This window comes from Mesoplodon densirostris, chromosome 7 (assembly GCF_025265405.1).
Source record: "Mesoplodon densirostris isolate mMesDen1 chromosome 7, mMesDen1 primary haplotype, whole genome shotgun sequence".
Classification (NCBI taxonomy): domain Eukaryota; kingdom Metazoa; phylum Chordata; class Mammalia; order Artiodactyla; family Ziphiidae; genus Mesoplodon; species Mesoplodon densirostris.
The window spans coordinates 120,764,809-120,788,048 of record NC_082667.1 but is presented as its reverse complement, the minus strand read 5'-3'; the positions used below and the strand labels follow the sequence as shown (position 1 = coordinate 120,788,048).

Sequence of the window (23,240 nt, the reverse complement as noted above, 5' to 3'; positions counted from 1 at the left end):
GTCCGGGCCGCGTTCTCGCGCCCCGCCAGCCCCAGAGCCTCGGGGAGGGTGGGTGGGGGACGAGCCGCGCGCCTCTCAAAGCACCCCCGCCGCGCACGTGCGCTCCCGGCACAACGGCAGGCGAGGTCCTGGCGCGCCCCCGCCGTCCTCGGCCGCGCGCGCGCTCCGCCCGCCCTCCTCGCGCGTGCTCGTGCCCGCGACCGCGGCGGCGCGCCTCTTCTCCCCGCTGAGGGCGTCGCGGGCGCTGGAGGAGGCGGAGCGCGGGAGGCGGAGGCCTGGCCGGCGGCGGGCCTCCGGCGGGCGCGCGCGCCGCGAACGGGGCGGGGGCGCTGCGGGGGCGGCCCGAAGGCGGCGGGCGAGGGGCTCGGAGCCGGAGGACCACGTCCCCGGGGCCGACTCGGCCGGGTGAGGGCGAGCGCGGTGCGTGTCGGAGGTGGGGACTCCGAGGCCGCGGCCCGGAGCCCGGCGTCCCCGCCCCCGAGCCTGACGGGGCGACGCGGCGGGATGAGGCGCTGGCGCGGGGGGCGCCCGGCCGAGCCCCCGCGGCTGCCCTGGGCGGCCAGGCGCTAGGCTCGGCGCGCGGGCGGTGCTCGGCAGCGGCGAGGATCGGGACGAGGACGAGGACGAGGAGGAGGAGGAGGAGGAGGAGGAGGAGGTGGAGGGCGTCGGGCCCGGCGCCCCGCAGGACAGACACGGAGCGGCGAGCGGGGCGCAGCGACGCCGCGGCGGCGCGGCGGGGCCGCGGGGCTCGGTAAGGCGGGGGCCGCGGGAGGGCCGGGGGTGCCGGTGACGTGGGCAGGCGCCGCAGGGGAAGGCTGCGGGGGCCTGAGTTTCCTCGTCGGGAGAAATTCTTTTTAAAGTAAAGGTTCGGGATCGAATGTTCTTAGAAGGCCATCTCGGGTTTCCCCCGTCCCCGCCGACTCCGTCTCTGGCCTCCCGAGGCGGACCGCGCTCGGGCCGCTGCCTCCCGCGCCTGCCGCTTCCCCGCGGCCTCGTCGGACCGGGCCGGGCGGTTCCTGGCCTGCTGCGGCGCTCCGGACCCGAGACGCGGGCGGCGGGCCTGGGGGCTCCGGGGGCGTCCTCGCCGTGCCCAGCCCCTGCCGTGCTCGCCGGCTCACCCGTGGAGTTTTCCCTCTCATCTTTCTAGTTGGCTGAAGTTGCCGCTGCACATTGGACGGTGCTGGTGACTTAGTGCCCTTTTCCGCCGCCATCACCCCCCACGCCCCCGTCTTGCCTTTCTCGTTTTGTTGACTTGAGTAAATATTCGTATTAAAAAATTACCCAGACAGATGACGAGAAACGGTAGCGGGAGAAAGTCAAAGCTGATTTCTTAGCTGTAGTCTACTTTTGGACCCTTTATAACTCCACCTTCTGTTGCTGAAGCTTAAGGAAGGTGGGGGGGGGGGGAGGAGGAGGAGACCCCCAGCAGGATGCTTGGGATGCAGTTGGATAGTTATCTTTTAGGAAATAGAATGTGGATCATTATAATTTTGGTCCGCATGCAGAATTGCAGTCTGCTTTTAAACTGCTCGGGGCACTGCATGATGCTACGTGGGTAGCTGGCAGCTGGGCCACATTGCATTGTTGTCAGCATCTTTGATTTTCCATTCTTTCAGAGTTTTGGTTGGCACAGATTTAGACCTTTTAAGTCAGTCTGAATGGGAATAACTTCTGATACATTGGTTGCCTTTGTAAACGTTGTCTGTATTTGTATTTCTGTTGGAAGAAAAAAAACATATGGTGCTAGAGTGCCGTGGCTCTTAGAGTCCAGAAAATGTGCTAGTTTGAATCAGTAATTGAATTTGTTGTAATATTTTTGGGTAGTGACGGTTGTGATTCATTAATATATTTTTCCTTATTGGGTAAATTGAAGTCTAACTCGGAATCATGACATTTGGTCCTTGAACTTGAGAGTGAAGGAAATAGAGGCTTTAATTGCTGCTACAACACGACCTCAAAGTTTTTCAAGCCCTCATTGGTGTGAATTATTTTTTAATAGGGCTGTTTGTGAAGATGGGATATTATGATGTTGTGATGACCATTTTCAGGAATATCTGGAGTCTACTTCATTCCTAAAATTGGGTGTGTGATGCTTTATAGAAGAAGTATTCTAGAACGGTGTGAGGTTGGAACTATGCTCAAGCTGGTTCTCTTCGTACCATCGTCCCTATAGCCGTCCGTGGAATAAAGCAGCACTTTGGACAGAGACTTGTCCAGACCTAGCTGGGGTGGAAGCCCAGTTTTTTACTGTATGGTGATGCACATTGAGGTGGGTGATAGGGTGTAAGTGGGCCACAGAGGAAATGTTAGTTGTAAGATCCTTCGTTGGTTATATAACTTTTTGTTTTCTAGGGCGAGACCAAGAAGCAGACAGGCAGGCTCAACTGTCATTAGAGTCTTTGATGTTGGTTTGAATTCCAGTAGTTGCGTTCCTCTTATTTTCTTTTCCTAACCTCCACATTATTTTCCAATCACCAGAAGCTATTCCACAGTTGGGCCAAGACTTTAATGGCAGTTCATTCATCTCCGTTTCTCTTTCTCTTATTCCCTGTTTAGATGACTTGTTCAGCAGTGTTTCCCCTTTCTAAGCTGGTCTGGGTGTATTGTCTGCACAGTACACATAGGTTCACTATCGACTGTAAATGCATTTAACAAATGTCAAGAATTAGCAGCTGTTTTGTTTAGAAGACTGTGATAGCAGAATGAAAATCGAATGAAATGGACTAAGTGTTTTCATTGCATTTAAAGATTTTGACTAATATTCTTGAAAGTCTTTAGGGTTTAACCCATTAATGTGAAATTTGATGTCCATGGAAGTAGTTAAGAGGCAGCAAGGACTTGAAATCAGGTTATAGTTGCAGTTATGCTGCTTAGTAGCTGTGTGGCCTCGTCCCTGCTTTGGGCAAGTTGTTTACATTTCTGAGCCTGTTTTCCTTAGGAATGGGGATGAGAAGGCTTGCACTATCTTCCTTACAGAGGAGGGGTCAGCTGAGAGAAAGGATGTGAAAATGCTTTGTAATGCTTCTTATACCCGTAAGGTATTACTGTCATTACCTGTACACTTGGTATTGAACTGTTTTAAATGTCTTACTATCAGTTTTAAAAAATGCACATAAGGAATTAGAATGTGTTAGATCTCTTCGAGTTCCAGAATCTTGTGGTTCTGTCTCATTCTTAGGAAATTCATATGTGGTGTCTACAGTTCTGGACTCCGGAGTTTTTGATTAGTTTGGGACAGATGTCAAGTTTATTGAGACTTTGAGCTTCTTTAAAGTATCAGTTCAGAATATTAAAGGAGATTACAAGTTAGGAGTTATGAAAAGAGCTGTTTAGCAAAAAGTATTTTATATTTGTCTGCTTTATTTAGGACAGACATTGGCAAAATTCAGCATGTGGGCCAAATCTGGCCTGCAGCTTGTATTTTGTATGGCCTATGAGCTAAGAATGAAAAATTTTTAAATGGTTGAACAAAATAAAAAGAATATTTCATGATGTTCAGGTTACATGAAGTTCAGGTATCAGTGCTCATAAATAAAGTTTTATTGGGATACGGTCATGCTTGTTTATGTATCGTCTGTGGCGGCGTTGGCAGTACAGCAGCAGAGTTGATTTCTTGCAACAGAGACAGTATGGCCTGCAGAGCCCCCAAATTGTATTAGCTGGTCCTTTCCAGAAAACGTTTGCCAATCTTTGATGTAGGACTTAAAATTTTTGCTTTACTTAGCACAGAGTTATTTCCTATCATAGCATTATAGGGGTTAAGACCCCTGGAAAGTTACTAAGTTTTGCTTTGGAGTCAGATAGACTTGTATTTGAGTACCAGCCGTGACATAAACTTTGATCCTGGGCAAACGAATTAACATCTTGGTGTTCAGGTACCTCCTTTGTAATCAGAGAATGTAGAATCTGTCTTAGAAGGTTGTGGTGATGATTAAGTGAAATGTTACATGTCAAAGCTTAATACGATTTAGGCATACAGTAAGTACTTAGTAAGTTATACATGACAGTGATCATAAATTCTAGTGTAAACAATAAGCCTAAAATATTGCACATCACCTTGCCCCAGTATTATAGAATTGTTCTCCTGAGTGGTATGCTACTTGGTATGGAATTTTCTCCTTTACTGAAACAATTAGTTTAGATAACAGCTGATAATTGGAATAGCTTGAGAAGTTTCCCATATGTTGTACTGTGTTTTTATTAATCACTTGCTTATTTAGATGATTAAGAATGGGTGAAAAGGTAATTTTCTGTTTTTCAGAGATCCTGGTTCTTGATAATTTCTTGGTGTTAATGTATGTTTGCAAGCTGAATTTAAATACCAGTTCTATGTTGGTTTTGGTGTTTCCTGTTTTTTATTTTTTTGAGAAAAAACATTAAATAAGGCCAACGTTAGATAACTTTTTTAATGTATTTGACACTCTAAGTCTTCCTTATGATTTGTATTAGCATCTCTCTAATATCCTCTTCAGAATTGGAATAATAAAACTTAATTTTTTTCCCTAAAGATAGACCTAGTGTACTCTCTAGAAGCTTCGATGTTAAACTGCTTTCTGAAGTATTTGGTTTAAATTATCTTACAATTGACAAATTGGATGTGCTTCCCAACTTCAAGTGCTGGTTTATTTAACATTAATCCTAAACGAAGATTGAGCAAATAAACAGAGGCCATTGTTCTGACTGAGTCAAACAGAACAGAATTGGGGCCAGTGTGACTCTTGCCATCCTACAGATTGTGCAGTTTTACCCCTTGGATGTTGCTTACATGCAGTGGGATGATACAAGGGAGACATGGGAGGGCACTCATGCTGTCCCCATTCTGTCCTCGGTGGGGCAGAGGGCCTTTCATCAAGCTGTAGAGCTGCGGCCCCTGGACAACTACACTGCAGGGTTCTAATTGTAGCACCTCAAAAACAGTAGAGGCCTAAAGAAAACCCACCATCACAAGGAGACAGTATTCTCTTTTGAGGTTAAAACATAAACAACAAAACCAACCAGAGATTTCCTCTTTGAAAAGATGCAGGTTGAGAGGGAATATTCCCCATGGTAGCAAAATGTAAAGATTTGGTAAAATAGACGTTTATAGTTTCATAGCGTGCCTGGGCAAGGGGACTTCCTTGGTATTTAAAGGAGATTGTTTTAGGAAGGTAAAAGGAAGTGAGAAACAAGGTGTTTGGTTTAATTTCTCATAAGAAATTTATGAAACAGAATGTTCAGAGTGGAAGTAGAATTCTGATTTTCAGGGAGATCCTATTATTTGGCTTATGATCATATATTCATTTACTACTTTATTTTATGCCATGGATCATAGTAGACATTAGTATTGGAGGCTGTGGAGATGGAAGCACTGAGAGGAAAAGCATACGTGACCCATGTGGTGTATGATATGTTTACGTTGTCTCTGTTAGGAAAGATAGGCACCCCACTCTGGGGAAGAATTCTAAAATATTCCATTCATTTTCCCTTAAAATAGTAAAATTTTTATTATCTGTGGTTCAGCCTTGTGGTCTTGGGCAGGCCATTTGATTGTATTGTTTTTGTTCCCTTGTGTGTAGGATGGAAACAGTAATTCCTGTTCCTCTTTTTATTGGAGAGGTATGTGGTAAAAGGACTCTTAAGATGAGTAGTATTTTCAACAATTTTGAAGAACATATTATGTGTACTTTATAAATTACCTAGTATATTAAGGACAGACAAAGGAGATTTTTGTTTAACAGAAAAAGGAGATTTGAACTTGAAGTCAGGACCTGGGTTCTTGTCTTGGCTCTGCTGTAAATAATCTGTGACTTTGGATGACTAATTCATCTCTCTAAACCTCATTTTCCTTATATGTAAAATGAGGGGTCAGACTACAGGTCTCTAAGATCCTTTCTTGCTCCTAAATTCCATGATTCTCTGATTTTTTTTCTTTTTTTTTTTTTTAAAGTAGGGACCATCTTCTTGTACTTGCCCAGTTTCCATTGACCTTCTACCTGAGGAGAACCTGAAATCCAGTGGTCTTCCGGATTCGGTAACAATCCTGGCTCCGGTAGGATGCAGGAAACCAAATCTCTTTTATCAGTGAACTGAAAAGTATCCGTTCAGTACAAGTGAGTATTTTGTACCATGCTAAATGCAGTGGACGATAGATATGAAAGAAGGTGGCATTGAGTCTCTGCCCTTAGGAAGTGTTCATTCTACTGGGGAGATAAACTATATTATGAAAAAGAATATTTATAAAAGAGTAGACAAGGGGACAGTGGGATGATCCCTGATCTGGCAGTTCGAGGACTTGGGTGTACTATTGGAGAGGATACTTTGTGGCTTTGTGGCCTTGTGGCCCTGAACATTTGTAACATGAGCTTTGTAGGCTGTCTCCAGCTCTGAAATTTGGTCATATTCTCTTTGACAGAGAGGCAGCGTCTTTCGTTAGGAGACAGCTCAAGTGACAACTGCTCAATCCAGGCCAGATTTTTTGCTCATTTTGCATAATTGCTTGATTTACTGGATAGAAGGAAAGGGTTACTTTAATTTGCTGGAAATGCATTCAAGGGGCAACTTTTCTTCTGGAAAAGTCAAGCATGTGAGAAGGGACAAGAGACCAAAGTGTCCCGGCTTCTGGGTCAATAACTCTGAGCCCTGGATCTCATTCATTTTTCCCTTCTTAAGGCTTTCACTCCTGCCATTATTTTTTTCCTTAAATTATCATTCTCTCCTTACTGGATCATCTCTTTTAGTATGCAGATATGCCCTATATTACTCGCAGCAGTGATGATTCACCAAATGCCATTCTCTGCAGCTTCATTTCAGTAATAGGGCCCTCAGGTTTTCTCTGGCACATGGATGCCCAACTAGACTACATTTCCTAGTCTCCCTCTTACAGCTCGATGTGACCACATGATGAAGTTTGGGTAAATGGATATGACCGGAAGTGATGTGAGTGATTTCTGTGTCATGGCCTTAGAAAGGAAAGCAGGTTGCTTTCTGCTTCCTTTCTGCCAGGAGAATGTAGTGCTGGTACGTGTTATTGAACCTTGCAGGTGAGAGCAGCACTTTAGGGGGAGATGGATCAGTAAGATGGATCCTTGGATGGTCTCGTGGATCAGAGCCATCCTACTACTGCTCATTTATCTCTGGATGGTTAAGTGAGAAAGGAATACAGTTTTGTCTTGTTGGAGCCCCTAATACCTTAACTGAATAAATCACCTCTGTTAAACCACCGTCTCCTCCACCTTATGTTTCCCTTCGGCTATTGCCCAATTTCTTTGTTCCCTTTTGCAACAGGAGAGGTTTATGTTTGCTGTGTCTACTTCCTTACCACTGATTCTCTCTTTAGCCTGATCCGTTTGAGCTCTTGTTTCTCCACTCACTGACATTGTTTTTAATCAAGGCTGCAACGACCTGTGTCTTGTCAAAGCCAGTGATCAGCAGTGTCTATGTCTTATTGACCTCTCATCAGCATTTCACATTGGCCAACTACTTTCTCTGACCTCGTAGCTGCTCATTCTCTATGTCTTTTTGCAGCTTATCTCTACCCACCCCCCCACTCTAAAATTTGGAGTGTCCCTGGGCTCTCCTCGTGTGATTTCATCCATTTTCATGGTTTCAGATACCATTTATATGCTGAGGGAGCTCAGATTCCTTTCTTTTTCCCCTTGAGCTGTAGACTCATCTGACACCACTCCTCCACTTGGACGTCTAATAGACACCTCAAATGTAATGTGAACAAAGCAGAACTATGAATTCCTCTTTCTTTCATTTACTCTTCCCTCCACCTTTCCAAAGTCTTCATCTTCTCAAGTGAAGTGACACCACTCTCTACCCAGTTGTGCAGGCCAAAACCCCTGGGGTTATCCTCCAGGTTTTTCTTCTCATCTCATATTGAAGTCCCGTCAGCTCCACCCGCAGAATACAAACTGGACATGACTACGTTTTTTAATAGTTTTTTCACTGTTAACACCTAGGCTGGCAGCCTTTCTCCTCTGGAAAACTGCCAGCGGACTTCCCTGCCTCTACTCTTGCCCTTATTTTCCTCACCCGTCCTATAACAGGAGCCAAAAATAATGTTAAATGTTAATCAGATTGTATCACCTGTTTATTGGCTTTCCAGTACACTTAACACTAAAACTAAAACTTAAAGGTTTATTATGGAAACAAGATCTCCACTGTGGCCACTTATGAGGCTCTGTATCAGCGGTTTTTAATTGGGGAAGATCTTGCCCTTAGGGGACAGTTGGCAGTGTCTGGAGTCCTTTTTGGTTGTCAGGACTGGGGGACGGGTGGTAGGGGGAGTGTGCTGCTGGCACCTAGTGGGTAGAAGCCAGGGATGCTGGGCATCCTACAGTGCACAGGACAGCCCCAGCCACGATGAAAAATGTCATCCAGAATGTCTGCAGTGCGTGGTCTGGCTCCTTGCTTCCTCTGCAACCGCGTCTTTCTCTGTCTTCTCCTTTGTTCACGGGGCTGCAGTCACAATGATGTGATTCTTCTTTTTTTTTCCTTAATAGACTTTTCTATTTTTTTTTTTTTTTTGAGCACCGTTAGGCTCACAGCAAAGTCAAGCAGAGGGTACAGGTATTTCCCGCATCCTGCCGTCCCTCACACACACAGCCTCTTCCACTGTCAACGTTCCCCACCAGAGTGGGACGTTAGTTACAACTGATGCTGTGACAGCACGCCATTACCACTCCAAGTCCTCAGTTTTATTAGGGTTCATTCTTGGTGTTGTACATTCTGTGGGTTTGGACAAATTTATAATGACATACATCCACCATTATAGTGTCATACAGAGTAGTTTTCACTGCCCCCAAAACCCCCTGTGCTCCGCCTATTCATCCCTCACCTCCCCCCCACTCCCAACCCTTGGCTACTCATGATCTGTTTAATGAGTCCATAGTTTTGCCATTTCCACAGTGTCTTATATTTGGAATCGTACAGTATGTAGCTTTTTCAGATTGGCTGCTTTCGCTTAGTAATGTGTATCTAAGTTTCTTCCATGTCTTTTCATGGTTTGATAGCTCATTTCTTTTTAGCACTGAATAATATTCCATTGTCTGGATGTACCACAGTTTATCCATTCACCTGCTAAAGGATATCTTGGTTGCTTCCAAGTTTTGGCAGTTATGAATAAAATTGCTATAAACAATCCGTGTGCAGTTTTTTTGTGGACGTAAGTTTTCAACTCCTTCGGATAAATAACCAAGGACTGTGATTGTGGGATTGTATGGTAAACGTATGTTTTGTTTTATAAGAAACTGCCAAACTGTTTTCCAAAGTGGCTGCATTGCCACCAGCAGTGAATGAGCGTTCCTTTTGTCCCACATCCTTGCTGGCACTTGGTGGTGTGAGCATTCTGGATTTAGGCCATTCTAATAGGTGTATAGTGGATGATGCTCTTTTTTTTTTATCCCTTGAAGAAGCTAAGCATGTACCTTTTCAGGGATTTACAGTTGCTGTTCCTTTTGCTTGGAATGTACTTCCTTCAGATCTTTGTGTGACTGCCTTCTCCTACTCCAGAGAGGCCTCTGTGATTACTGTGTACATGCAGTACCCCGGTCTTTCTCTTCTATATTACCCTATTTTATTTTCTTCATTTTAGTTTATTTATTCGCTTATGTTTTACATTTATGATCCCTTTTTCTGCAAGCTGTTTGAGGGGCATGGGCTCTGTCTAGATATGTACTGTATCCCTAGCTTTTCTATTAAAACATATTTGTTGATGCCAGAGAGGTGCCATCCATCGTGGGGATGGGAGGCAAGGTTTTCAGTGATAGTGGTAAGTCAGAGCATCCTGAGAGCAGCAGGGGAGGTTGTGATTTTCTGGGGGATGGAAAAAATCCCTTGAGACATGGCTGCTTCAGTCTTAAGTAATCAATTTTGTAGGATAGAGGAATTTACTTCGATTTTTGTGAGGAGGCAAATGACAAGAGTAAGCTGACAGCAGGGAGTTTTTAAGAGAGAAAGGTTACTTCAGGGTTTAACTTCCATTTTGCCTTGTGTCTCATGCCACTTGTCTCTGCATATAGAGCTACACATTCATATACTGCAGTTACATAGGCCTCCCGGTTATACATAGTTTTACCTTTTCCCAGTATCAGAGTTTCTTCTACATTTTCCTTGGAAGAGAAGCACATACCCTCTGCCTCTGTATTTTCAGTGACTGAAAACTCAGTTACTCACTTGACAGCCCAGTTCTTTTTTTTTTTAATTGAAGTATAGTTGATTTCCAGTGTTGTGTTAATTACTGCTGTAGAGCAGAGTGGCTCAGTTATACATATATATACACGTTCTTTTTCATATTCTTTTCCATTACGGTTTATCACAGGATATTGAATATAGTTCCCTGTGCTATGCAGTAGGACCTTGTTCTTTTTAAAAGGAGTTCTTATTTTTAAAAATTCCTCATTATATTAGAGTGGAATGTACCTGCCTGCATTTCCAACACCACACAGATCTGCTCTGTTTTTCACATGATGGCCTTCAGCTGTCATGGAAAAATGGCTGGTTCTTTGATCTTCCCACCAACTTTTTCTCTTTCCAGGCTAAATGTACTTATTTTCTTCAACTGTTCCTCATAGTCCTAAGATTTTTAGCCCCTTTTCCAGGAGCTATTTACAAGTTATTAATCAAGTTAACTGATACAGATGTTCCATTGCCTACCTTAACAAAGAAAACTTCATAATGACCTAACTCAGGGTCAAACAGGGAATTCTCAGATTCCTCTGAGTTCTGCTCCAGAACATGGTAAAGGGCAAAGACCCAGCCTTCAACCCAAGATTCCATTCTCCCTCCAGGTTCCTTGCATGAGGGACTTTTTGCATGTGCACATATGTGGACACTCGATTCCGTGCACCCCTGTTCACCTTTCAGACAGCAGCTCTTTGATCATCTCTTGGACCCAGCGATATAAATACCGATGGTGGGGTCATCTGCCATTGGGAGGATCAACTCACTCAGGGAAGAGACCTGAGCAAAGCCTAGAAGTAGACAGGAAATTCTGGGGTCCTTGCAAAATCAGGGCTGGGTGTGTAGGCTGCAGTTGGGCATACCTTTCAGGTCCTGAGATCAGCTGGCCCCATGCATGGTCAAGGGTGTGGTCAGGGGGAGGCCAGTGCATGGCCCTTCAAAGGTCCAGGCCTAGGACGGGGGTTTATTGCTTAGGTCCAAGGTATTACTGTTCTGTCGTCATCAGACTCTACTCTTGATTCTGTTTCCCAGAGCCAGTTATTGTGGAAAAAGTTAAATTCCCTTTTACAAGTGTTCCAAATTAGACATCGCACTTTAATTAGAGCTTCCTAACCAGTGTGCCAGACAGCCCTCTGAATGTGTTACAGATAGGGCAGAAATACTGATGTCCTTGTTCCTCAGAGAAGATTATCAGTGACAGAGTGGACGAGCTTCTGCTGATCACTGTTGGCCAACAGCAGCATGGCTTACTGCTGTGTGCCTGTATCTGTACTGTCATTTTCTGTATGTGTCCTAAGTGCAAAAGGCTGAGAAACCCTGCTCTAGACTGCTGTGTGGTGACTATGCAGGTCTCACGGTATAACGTGTTTACATACAGCTTTGAGAGCATTTTTATCAACATTAATATTTGGTCTGCCTGATGATGTTGGAGGTGTCAAAGTACGTTTGCGCCCTTCTTATTAATGAGGATATAGGTCCAGGTTAAGTGGCTTAATCTAGCTACACGTTCTCACTCAAGTAGGACAGTTGAAACTAGAACTCCATTCTTCTGACTCATCCTGGTATATTCTCTCTACTAACCCAAATTCTTTTTCTTGTACTTTTTTTTTTTTTGGACAGCCTATCACTTCTGGTTTATTTAGGGCATGCAGGCAGTTACATTTTTTAGAGTTTTTCTGTCCCAACTTCTGTTATGTTGTTTCCCTTTATTGTTACTTTTTAACCTGAAGACTCAGCTTGACATTTAATCTCTATTAAATGGTATCATTTATATAAGATTCAAACAATTCATCCAGTGTCTTGCAACTTAATTGTGTGTTATGCATTTTGATAGCTCTCTTCCCTACATTAGTGTCCTATTTAGTTGTTACAGCAACGTTTGTCTGAAATGGTCACCCTGCATTGTTTATAAAAGGTTAGATTACGTTAAAGCAGGAAAATGTGCAATACATTTTAGAAATCTTTCTTTCCTAAACCAGTTATGATTAAAAAAAAGTTCTGGCGTGTAAGTGTAAATTCACTTCCCTTTTTATTTAGTACCCATTTTGTATTGATCTTTACAGAAGTTATTTTATTTAAACCTCAGTAACCTCACTTACTCATGTACCTAAGTGCTGGATTGATTCATAATTCAAATCTAGGTCTGTTTAACCTCAAAGTACCTGTGCTTTTCCTCAGTACTAGTCTATAAATAATGTGAAATGATTTCTAAACATTTAACTTGAGCTGAGAAGGGGATGTTTCCCAGATTTATATTCTTACGTTTGGAATAAGTAATGCTCTGTTACTCATGCACAGGACAGGCCCCCTCACCACACCCCCCGGCCCCCCATTATCTGGTCTAAATGTCAGTAGTGCCAAGTTGGGAAACCCTGCTCCAAAGGTTTTAAGTAGTCAGGGTTTTACTTTGAATATGTGTGTGTGTATTTAGCATCATGGGGATAGGTGCTAGAATGGATCAGAGACAGTTTCTCCTACTCCCTGCTTGGGAACAGGTTGTCTGTGACATTAGAGCATGATTTTTTTTTGCGGTACACGGGCCTCTCACTGTTGTGGCCTCTCCCGTTGCGGAGCACAGGCTCCGGACGCGCAGGCTCAGCGGCCATGGCTCATGGGCCCAGCCGCTCCGCGGCATGTGGGATCTTCCCGGACCGGGGCACGAACCTGTGTCCCCTGCATCGGCAGGCGGACTCTCAACCACTGCACCACCAGGGAAGCCCAGAGCATCATGTTTTTATTCATTTCAGTTCTGTGTTGCTTCTAGAGAATCTGGGATTTAATGCTAAAGGCTTTGTGAGTTAGGAAAGGTTAGGCTTTTTATATTTTAATACTTATGTTTGTTAGAACTTTTGATGGGAAAAAACGTGAAATATATGAAACTTCGCTGGCATTTTGGTATTGACCTGCTAACCAACGTAACTTCTATGAGAAGTTGTATTTATTGGTTAAAAGCACAGATTTGAAGGGATGGTTGCTTAGCATTCTAACACCAGTTCTCTTTTCCCTTGTTTTTGAGTTGCAAGGCATGACTGGAACATCACTGTAGCACCTTTCTCAATGTCTTTACCTTAATTTTCCCAGACTTGATTTTGTGTTCCTTTGTTCTAGATTGCTGTACCTACCTCCTTAAACTAAAGTTTCATTCTGTTTACTCTACCTGATCAAGAACCATCAGAGGTTCTGTATTCCTCTTATACTTATTAAGTGCTCTTGCTACTACACGTACTAAACTCTCTTGCTTGATTTTCAAGGAAAGCTTTTTTTCTTTTTAATAACCCTCAATCCACGATTCAGTGTCACTAAATGATACATATCTGTCTTTTTAATACTATCAGTAGCTACTGTTACTGCTAACATTTATTTATTATTGATACGCCAGAAGCTGTTCTAAGCCCCTTACATGTATTATCTGGTTTATTATCACAATTGCCCCATGAGGTAGTTACTCATACTATTTTTTTTATTGTGGTAAAATTTACATAACAAAATTTACTATCTTAACCATTTTTAGGTGTCCAGTAGTTTAAAGTATATTCACATTGTTGTGAAACAGATCTCCAGAACTTTTCCATCCTGCAAAACTAACACTCTGTGCCAATTAAACATCTCATTTCTTCCTCCCTGCAGCCCCTGGTACCCACCATTCTACTTTCTGTTTTTATGAATATGACTACTTTAGATACCTCATATAAATGGAATCATACACTGCTTGTCTTTTTGTGACTGACTTATTTCACTTAGCATAATGTCCTCAAGGTTCAACCATGTTGTAGCATGTGACAAGATTTCCTTACATTTTAAGGCCAAATAATATTCCATTGTATGTATATATCACATTTTATTCATCTCTTCATCCATTGAGGGACACTTGGGTTGCTTCTGTCTCTTGGCTATTGTAAATAGTGCTGCTGTGAACATGGGTGCAAGTATTTCTTTGAGATCTTGCTTTCAATTGTTTTGTATGTATACCCAGGAGTAAAATTTCTGGGTCATATGGTAATTCTATTTTTAACTTTTTGAGGAACTACCATAATGTTTTCGACAGCAGCTGTACCATTTCACATTCCCACCAACAGTGCGCAAAGGTTCTGATTTCTCCACATCCTCGTGAACATTTGTAATTTTCTGTTTTTTTTTTTTTTTTTTTTGCTGGTTCCATCCTTATGGATGTGAACTGATATCTCATTGTGGTTTTGATTTGCATTGGATTAGTGGTAGTGATATTGAACATTATTTTCAGAAGTTTGTTGTCAATTTTCATATCATCTTTGGATAAATGTCTATTCAAGTTCTTTGTCCATTTTTAATTTTTATTTTTTTGGCCGCACCATGCAGCATGTCGGATCTTAGTGCCCCGACCAGGGATCGAATACCTCCTGCAGTGGAAGTGCAGAGTCTTAACCACCGGACCGCTAGGGAAGTCCCTGTCCATTTTTTAAAAATCCGGTTTTTTGTTGTTGTTGACTTGTTGGAGTTCTTTATATATTCTGGATACCAATCTCTTACCATATATGTGGTTTCAGATATTTTCTTCCATTCTGTGGGTGGCCTTTTCACTCTGTCGATGGTGTCCTGTGATGCACAACAGTGTTTAATTTTGATGAAGTCCAGCTTATCTATTTTGTCTTTTGTTGCCTGTGCTTTTGGTGTCATATTCAATAAACCATTGCCAAATCCAGTGTCCTGAGGTTTTTCCCTTACGTTTTCTTCTAAGAGTTTTATAGTTTTAGCTCTTTTATTTGGATCTTTACTCCAGTTAGAGTTAAATTTTCTGTATCTTATAAGGGTCCAATTTTTTTTTTTTTTTGCATGTGGATATCCAGTTTTTCCCAATACCATTGTTGAAAAGACTATCCTTTTTCAATTGAATGGTCTTGGTACACTTGTTGGAAATCATTTGCCTATATATGCAAGTACTCCTACTGATTTTATAGATGAGGTGATTGATACTGAGATGTGACTGATAGATAATACTAATACATTAAAAAAATGTTTACCGCAAAGTAATCTATATTTGGTACAGTAAGATGAAGGAGGTTTTTAGGGTTGTGAGGTCTTTTTTTGTGTGGTAGCTTCTCCCAGGAGAATTAAGTGTCAGTCACTCAGTTACTGTGTTTGCATCCCCGTTCTGATAGGTTGCCAACTCCATGCACTAAGTCAGTGATTTTTTCAAACTTTTCTAGCAACAAAACCCTTTCTTTTTTCCCCCTCAAACAAAATCATAGGTGGACCTCCAGGGTTTTAATGATAATTAGTATTTTGTTATTATATATTCATCTAAAAAATCAGTGTATAATATTTACCTATTTTTGCTAATTGATTATAGCACAAATTCATGAATTTGTGGTTTCCGCTGTGTTGAAAACATGTGCATATTTATGGTTTTAAAATTTCTGCCTGTTATCGTTTTAAGAATAGGTAATGATATGGGAACACCTTCAAATCAAATGTTTGCAAAACATCTGAAGCTCTTCCATGGATGTCAGTGTGAAAAATACTAGCTTATTTAGGTATCTTTGAGGTTCAACTTGTGATTATGGAGAACCATTTTTCTCTATGCAAAGTTGGCTAGAAAGTTAATATGAGAAAGTCTTGACTTCCTTAGTGCTGAGATGTGGGGCTAATATAATAGCCTAACAGCTGGCTCAGACCGACTTTTCATTTTTATACTCAGGATCTAAGGGTTAGTGTCAAAAGATATCTCATTTTCCTGTGTGTCCTACAGTGGTTTAAACTTAAGGCCAATTCAGATCTTGTACTTTAAGATACTGACATTGATAAGGATACCAGAATTTGTGTAGCTAGTTGTAAGAATTTTATTCTTTGAGATTTGATTTTAAGTATGTCAGCAGCATTTGTTAAGTTTGGAAGATAGTAATTTTGAGTTTCGGCATTCTTATTAGATAAAGTAAGGTCTTCAAAAAACGAATCACTCTTTTTTTAAAAAGTTCTTTTTCCTAATGGAGTGTCTCCCATGAATTAACTGTATGTATAATGAAATATACTCTTTTCTAAAGCTGTAATCATTACTTAATTACTGTGCAATGGCATTAAGTAATTTTGCAGAGCCCAAGATGCTTGAAAATTGGTATAGCTGGTGATATTTTAAATTTAGCAACAATAAGAAATACTCCTATTCAGGCTATATAATACAAGTGTTGGAAAAGGTTTTGTTTGATTTCTTGCATTCTCTTTTTTTTAAAGCTTTCGCAGCCCCCAGCTTTATTGAAATGTTGTTGACATGTAACGTAAAAGTTTAAGATGTACAAGCTGATAATTTGATACAGTATATATTGCAAAATGATTACCACAATAAGATTAGTTAATATCTCCATCCCCACAGGCTATTACCATTTTTTCTTTTTTTTGGTGTGGTGATAACATTTGAGATCTACTCTCTTAATATCTTTCAAGTGTATAATACAGTATTGTTAAATGTAATCACCATGCTGTACATTAGATCCCCAGAAAACATATTCATTTTATAGCTGGGTGTTTGTACCCTTTGACCAACATCTCTCAGTTTCCTCCACCCCAGCCCCTGGCAACCACCATCCTACTCTCTATTTCTATGAATTACCTTTTTTTTGGTTCCACATATAAGTGAGAACATACAGTATTTGTCAAGGTCCATTCATATTGTTACATATTGTTTCCTTCTTTTTTTTTCTTGGCTGAATAATACTCTGTTGTATATACACCGCATTTTCTTTATTCATTCATCCATTGATGGACACTTAGGTTCTTCCCATGTCTTGGCTATTGTGAATAGTGCTGCAGTTCTTTTCATATCTCCACTATTGTGAATAGTGCTGCTCTTCAAGATAGTGATTTCATTTCCTTTGGATATATACCCCAAAGTGGGATGGCTGGATCAGGTGGGAGTTCTGTTTTTAACTTTTTGAGATATCTCCATATTGTTTTCTATTGTGGCTGTACCAAATGACATTCCACCAACAGTGCACAAGGGCTCCTTTTTCTTTACATCTTTGCCAACACTTGTTATCTCTTGTCTTTTTGAGGACAGCCATTCTAACAGGTGTGAGGTGATATTTCATTGGGGTTTTGATTTGCATTTTCCTAATGATTAGTGATGTTGAGCACCTTTTCATGTACCTGTTGGCCACTTGTTTGTCTTCTTTTGAAAAATGTCTATTCAGTCCTCTGCCCATTTTTTAATCAGATTTTAAAAAATGCTCTATTTCTTTTTTGGTGTATTTAAAAGGTAGTGTTTAATAATTGACTTTGTTGTTGATACATTTGGGAAAACAAACAGGTTCCCATATGCATGTTCAACTGTTCTCTCCTGTAGGGATACATTCTGACCTGATATTTTAAAAACTGCCCTAAGTGTGTAAACTGTATTTTGAAATGGGTTTAAAGTAGAAGATTTAGCCAGATTTTACAGCTCTTTATTTGTAAATTTGGTTAAACTAATAACTCAGCATTCATTCAGTACATATTTACTACCTACCTATTAGAAGTGGATTTGTAGGGGATTAAAAAGTAGGGATTTTCTTTTGCTATCTATATTGTTAGAAATTAAAAAAAATAAGACAGCTAGAATAATATTGAATATAGTACAGTATAAACTTTTTTAGAAATTGAAGAAAAATTAAAAGCTCAAAAGGTATACTTTAATTCTATTTAGTTTTAGTGGCATGCTCGATTTATTCTGTCATAAGTAAATATTGTTTGTGAACATTTTGTTAGATTTCCATATTTTCTCTTAATTTGTGTGTGAAAGGCAGACATTTCCCTGTTTCTTTTTTAAGTAAATAAATTTATTTATTTAGTTATTTTTGGCTGCCTCTGGTCTTTGTTGCTGCGCGTGGGCTTTCTCTAGTTGCGGTGAGCGGGGGCTGCTCTTTGTTGCGGTGCACAGGCTTCTCATTGCGGTGGCTTCTCGTTGTGGAGCACGGGCTCTAGGCGTACAGGCTTCAGTAGTTGTGGCTCACAGGCTGTAGGGCGCAGGCTCAGTAGTTGTGGCTCGCAGGCTTAGCTGCTCCGTGGCATGTGGGATCTTCCCGGACCAGGGCTTGAACCTGTGTCCCCTGCATTGGAAGGCGGATTCTTAACCACTGCACCACCACGGAAGTCCCCATTTTCCTGTTTATATGAAGCTCCATCTTCATTTATCATATGGTGATATGGCAACGGCTAGCCATAAACATCAATATGTTTAGTTTTAAAAATCCTCAGAATTTGAATATTTTTTTCTATAGGAATTTTTATATATCATTGCTAGTAGCATATTAATTTCCTGCTAAATAAGATTCTAATATAATCAGTTTGCCCTTTTTTTCTTTGCACCATTAATATTCTAGGAATCATTTTAGATTCCTAGACATGTTTAGAGTTTAAGTTACTTCGATAAACAGATAAACAGAACAAGTTGCTTATCAGCTCTTTGCTCCACCGTAGGAAGCAGTTTTCATACATTTATTTGCTTAAGAGTTTTGAAAACTATTTGGTGAATTCCTCATTACCTGCTCGCTTAGCATGGGAAGAGGTGGAAACAGAAAAAAATGCTTGGTTTTTACTGGTTTTCTTTCTTTTAGCATTACTCTCTAATCGAAACAGGGGCCTGGGCTTCAGCATATGGAGAACTGAGTTCACGTAACGAGCTGATCTGTTGATATAGGCTAACCTATTGGAAGGTAGAAAGGGAAGGTCTGAAACAGGAGAAGAGGTTTAGAAAATCCTTTAGCTTAGTCTTAGCTAGATTAGTGATATGAAAAATATTATGATATTCTTAGTGTTTAGGATTAAGGACTTTAGTAGAAGTAGAAAGAAAGAAATGCTTGGTTAAGTGAGCTGATGAAGGCCCTTGTGGTTTAGAAGTATTTCTGAGTTACTGAAGTTCATGCAACAAGATCTGGAATAACTTTTCCTTTACTTTAGACCCTCTTCCTTTGTTTAGCCCTGTCCAGAGCCACCTTATACTCCATTTCAACAATATTTCTGTATTTCTGTGATCTTTGTTATATGCAGTTCGTTCTTTTTGCTTCTTTCAGCTGTATTCCTTTCCGTTGCATGCTCATTAAAATTAAAAACATTGTGCTCTTGGACCCATTTGCTCTGAGGCGTATGGTGTTTAGCACACTGTTGGAGGCTCAGTAAGTTTTCAGAAGTATTTTCAGCCTTCCAGAGTGTTTGCCTTAGTTAGAAACAGTTCTGGAAATTTTTCTTTGTGGAGGAAACTGCCTCTTATCTTTGTACTGGCAGAGTCCTTCCAGCATCATGCTTCAGTTGATTTGTGTTCATTTAGCAGCTTTGCTGCTAAAACTTTTTTTTTTTTCAAAGATGCTTATGTAATTCCTTTTTGGATTACTTACCGGTTAATTTTTTGGGTAATTATGTTTTGATTAATTATTCAGCTATAATAAAAGTATTGTATGAGAATAGATTTTGGAGGTTGCTGTTAGCACATGAAAGTAGTAGGAATTTATTTAAAAATTGGTTTAAATGGACAGTTTTAACAATTGTTTGACTTCTATGCTTAAAGAGTTGTTAAAGTATATGCATAAAGGTAAAATTACTTGTATTCTAAATTATAATACTGTATTTATACTATTTTTCAAACATATATTCTTTAGACTCTTTTATTTTAAAATAAATTTTATAACTTTGAGATTTCTTATTTAGATATATTTATTGTCACATTTTAAGAGAGAACTTTTAGATTTATAACTCTGTATAAAAGCCCATAATAACTTTCTTTACTTTTTATCATGTGGGTATGATTTAAAATAGAGAAAGGCAACAAGGAGGAGAAAAACCCTTAAAAAGTCTTTAACAGAGGCTTTACTAAATCATGTTATAGGAAGTATGATAATTATGACAAGAAATTGTAAGACCATTACTGTCAGTGATGTTCTTTGTGTTTGGCTAGAATCAACATTCATTTATGCCCAGGTAAATAAATTATTTTATTTCACAAAAGAGATTTAATAATTTATGGCTGAAGCATAAATGAAATACTATGGCCCTTCAGTTAAGTAATGCACATGCAGGCCTCAGATGTAAAATTTCAGTCAGTGTAGTTGTTGCAGCCCATGTCATTGAAGGAATGGGGACAAAAGTTTGTTTGTAACGACCATGGGATTGAGTACAAAGACGCCAGTGACCTTTGAACTTCTGTGGCTGTGCATCTGAACAAGGAATTGTTTGAGGATGGGAAAAGCTGCCAGTAGACTTGGGATGTGCTTTTCCCTTGCTTTCTATGGAATTGTTGAGTGACCCTCCTCCAGAAAAACAAAAAAGCACAAACCCAAAAAACAAAAAGCTTAATTGGAAGAAATTCTTATTAGTCCCAGAGGAATCTCATGTCCACACAGCTAAATCTAAGTAGATGTTCATATCCCAAAGTGATAGTCTCTATAAAAATATTGTCTCCACATAGAAAAATGGCAGTGTTAATTACTGCCGTTTTATGCATTGACTAATCTGGTAGATGCTCGTGGTTTCTTCCTCTGCAGTTCTTGTTATCTTCTTCGTAAAAGCTATCCTGCAGCTCTTCTGGTCGAAAAGTCCTTCTGTATCTGGGTCACACTAATTCCTTAGCTTTCTTTTTTACATCGTTTAAAGGTTGGGCATTATTCAGTCAGTGAAACCTATAAATATTTGTCAAATGAATGAGTGGGTTAATAAATCCACAGGAAAAGTGTTATTTTTTTGTGTGAGAAAGTAGGAATAATGGCACTTGCATTAGTGTTTTTTTTCCCTTTATCCCAAGGTGGTTAATAAAAATCTAGTAATATCTCTCAATATGAGAATACCATAAATGCAGCATCTCTTTTGCAAATATAGAGTAGCTCGGCCTTTGAGTCTTGGTTGCACTAGCCAGTGTTCAAACTGGGCTCAGATAACAAGGTTTTATTTCAAGTCTGTTGTCCTTGGAAAGACTAAGGAATCTATACTAGTATTACCATTTTGCTGAAAAGCTGCCTCTAGCTTATGTTGTTGCATATCTCTCACCCATGATTAATGAAGCAGGAGGTTTGTATTTGAAACTAATGCACTGATTCACCATTGAATAGTGCATGTGCTTTGAGGTAGTTCCTCTTTCCCATCAATAATGCATTTGTGTATTTCTTTTCGTATACTTTTGGGTAGTTCTCTTTCTGATCAGTGGTCAGCACCATGGTTTGGTTTATAGGTTATGATATATGTGGTCATATTGCTTAACCGGGGCTATTGGGATTGAGTCTCTGACTTTAGGAGGAGCTTTGTCTCTGTGACTGGTAAGAGTTAAGGTGGGAAAAATGAGTATGGTAGTTATGATAACTCTTCTAAATGTCTTTATATATATATTAAAATCCTGATTTACCAGAAGTTTAACATAAATTCTTATTGCTACTTGGAGAATTTTTTTTTTTTTTTTTTTTTGCGGTATGCGGGCCTCTCACTGTTGTGGCCTCCCCCGTTGCGGAGCACAGGCTCCGGACGCGCAGGCTCCGGACGCGCAGGCTCAGCGGCCATGGCTCACGGGCCCAGCCGCTCCGCGGCATATGGGATCCTCCCAGACCGGGGCACGAACCCGTATCCCCTGCATCGGCAGGTGGACTCTCAACCACTTGCGCCACCAGGGAGGCCCCGCTACTTGGAGAATTTTGTTCATCACACTCTTATGGAAAGTTACTTAGGTTTAGCCTAGAGTCTTGATTTATCAGCTACTGTTATGAAATATAACAATTAAAAAAAATAAATGTATTTATTTTATTTATTTCTGGCTGCGTTGGGTCTTCATTGCTGCGTGCGGGTTTTCTCTCATTGCGGCTAGCGAGGGCTACTCTTCATTGTGCACGGGCTTCTCATTGCGGTGGCTTCTCTTGTGGAGCACGGGCTCTAGGTGCGTGGGCTTCAGTAGTTGTGGCACGTGGGCTCAGTAGTCGTGGCTCGCGGGCTCTAGAGCACAGACTCAGTAGTTGTGGCACAAGGGCTTAGTTGCTCTGCAGCATGTGGGATCTTCCCAGACCAGGGCTTGAACCCATGTTCCTGGCATTGGCAGGCGGATCCTTAGCCACTGCGCCACCAGGGAAGCGGGAAATATGACAATCTGCTGCCAGAAGTTCTTCAGACTCTTTTTAGGCCTGTTTAAATTGCCTAAGATGAGCACGGCCTCCAGATATTTGTTATCCTGGAGACCAGCTCCTCTGGAGGCAGAGATGTAGCACAGAGAAGACTGTGGCTGAGAACCGAAGGAAGGTAGGTGAAGAGTGGGCACTAGGAGACGGGCGGGGCTGAAAAGAGAGCAGAGGAGGTACAGACAGCTGCAGGTGAGAGCCTCTGAGATCCCAGCTAAAGGGAATAAGAGAAGCTGGAGGCATCCTGTAGAGGAGAAAATCCTTAAATGTTTTGAAGATTACAAAAAATTAAGTTCAGGGCCTCCCTGGTGGCGCAGTGGTTAAGAGTCCGCCTGCCGATGCAGGGGATACGGGTTCGTGCCCCGGTCTGGGAGGATCCCATATGCCGCGGAGCGGCTGGGCCCGTGAGCCATGGCCGCTGGGCCTGCGCATCCGGAGCCTGTGCTCCGCAACGGGAGAGGCCACAACAGTGAGAGGCCCGCATACCGCAAAAAGAAAAAAAAAAAAAAAATTAAGTTCAACTTCCTGGGGTTAATTGATATATACCTTTTATTCAGTTTTGCTTTGTTTTAAAGTCTTTCCTGTGATATGTATTGAACTTAGTTTAAACTTTAATGTGATAGTTGTTTAAGAGAGAACAAGCAAACCTTTGCACAAAATAGAGAATATATTCGATAGACGGCTCGAAAATTGCAACGTAACATTTAGTGAATTGAATATTCCCCTTTAAAAATCTTCCAGTAAATGTATTGTTACTGATTTGGATGAAAATAATTTTTTGAAGAGTCCACTTTATTTTATTAAAATGGATGGTTTATTCAGGGGAAGGATAAAGAGGAGGACTAAAGAATATGGGAAATACTGGTTGAATATAGCATTATTCACATCTGTTACACCGAGAGGAAATGTTTGTGTTCTGATAACTGTATTTCAGCAGAAAAGTGCCATGTTACTTTATGAGATGGCAGATGCTAAATAAGTTAATTT

The 23,240-nt window shown here is 41.1% G+C and overlaps 1 protein-coding gene and 1 pseudogene across 3 annotated transcripts in view; both read left to right on the top strand.

Annotated features, from left to right (window-relative positions):
* The first annotated feature begins 678 nt into the window (after positions 1 to 678).
* ARHGAP32 (Rho GTPase activating protein 32) overlaps positions 679 to 23,240 on the top strand; it is a 267,544-nt gene continuing 244,982 nt past the window's right edge. For 2 of the 3 annotated variants that reach the window (XM_060103222.1, XM_060103220.1), the window contains exon 1: positions 679 to 751. The gene's annotated coding sequence lies outside the window, so the exon portion shown is untranslated. Of the gene's footprint in view, positions 752 to 6,035; positions 6,090 to 23,240 lie in introns of those variants that run through there. The other variant, XM_060103221.1, reaches the window with a different exon arrangement.
* The window catches only part of LOC132494274 (pre-mRNA-splicing factor 38B-like), a 36,520-nt pseudogene continuing 23,006 nt past the window's right edge, over positions 9,727 to 23,240 (top strand).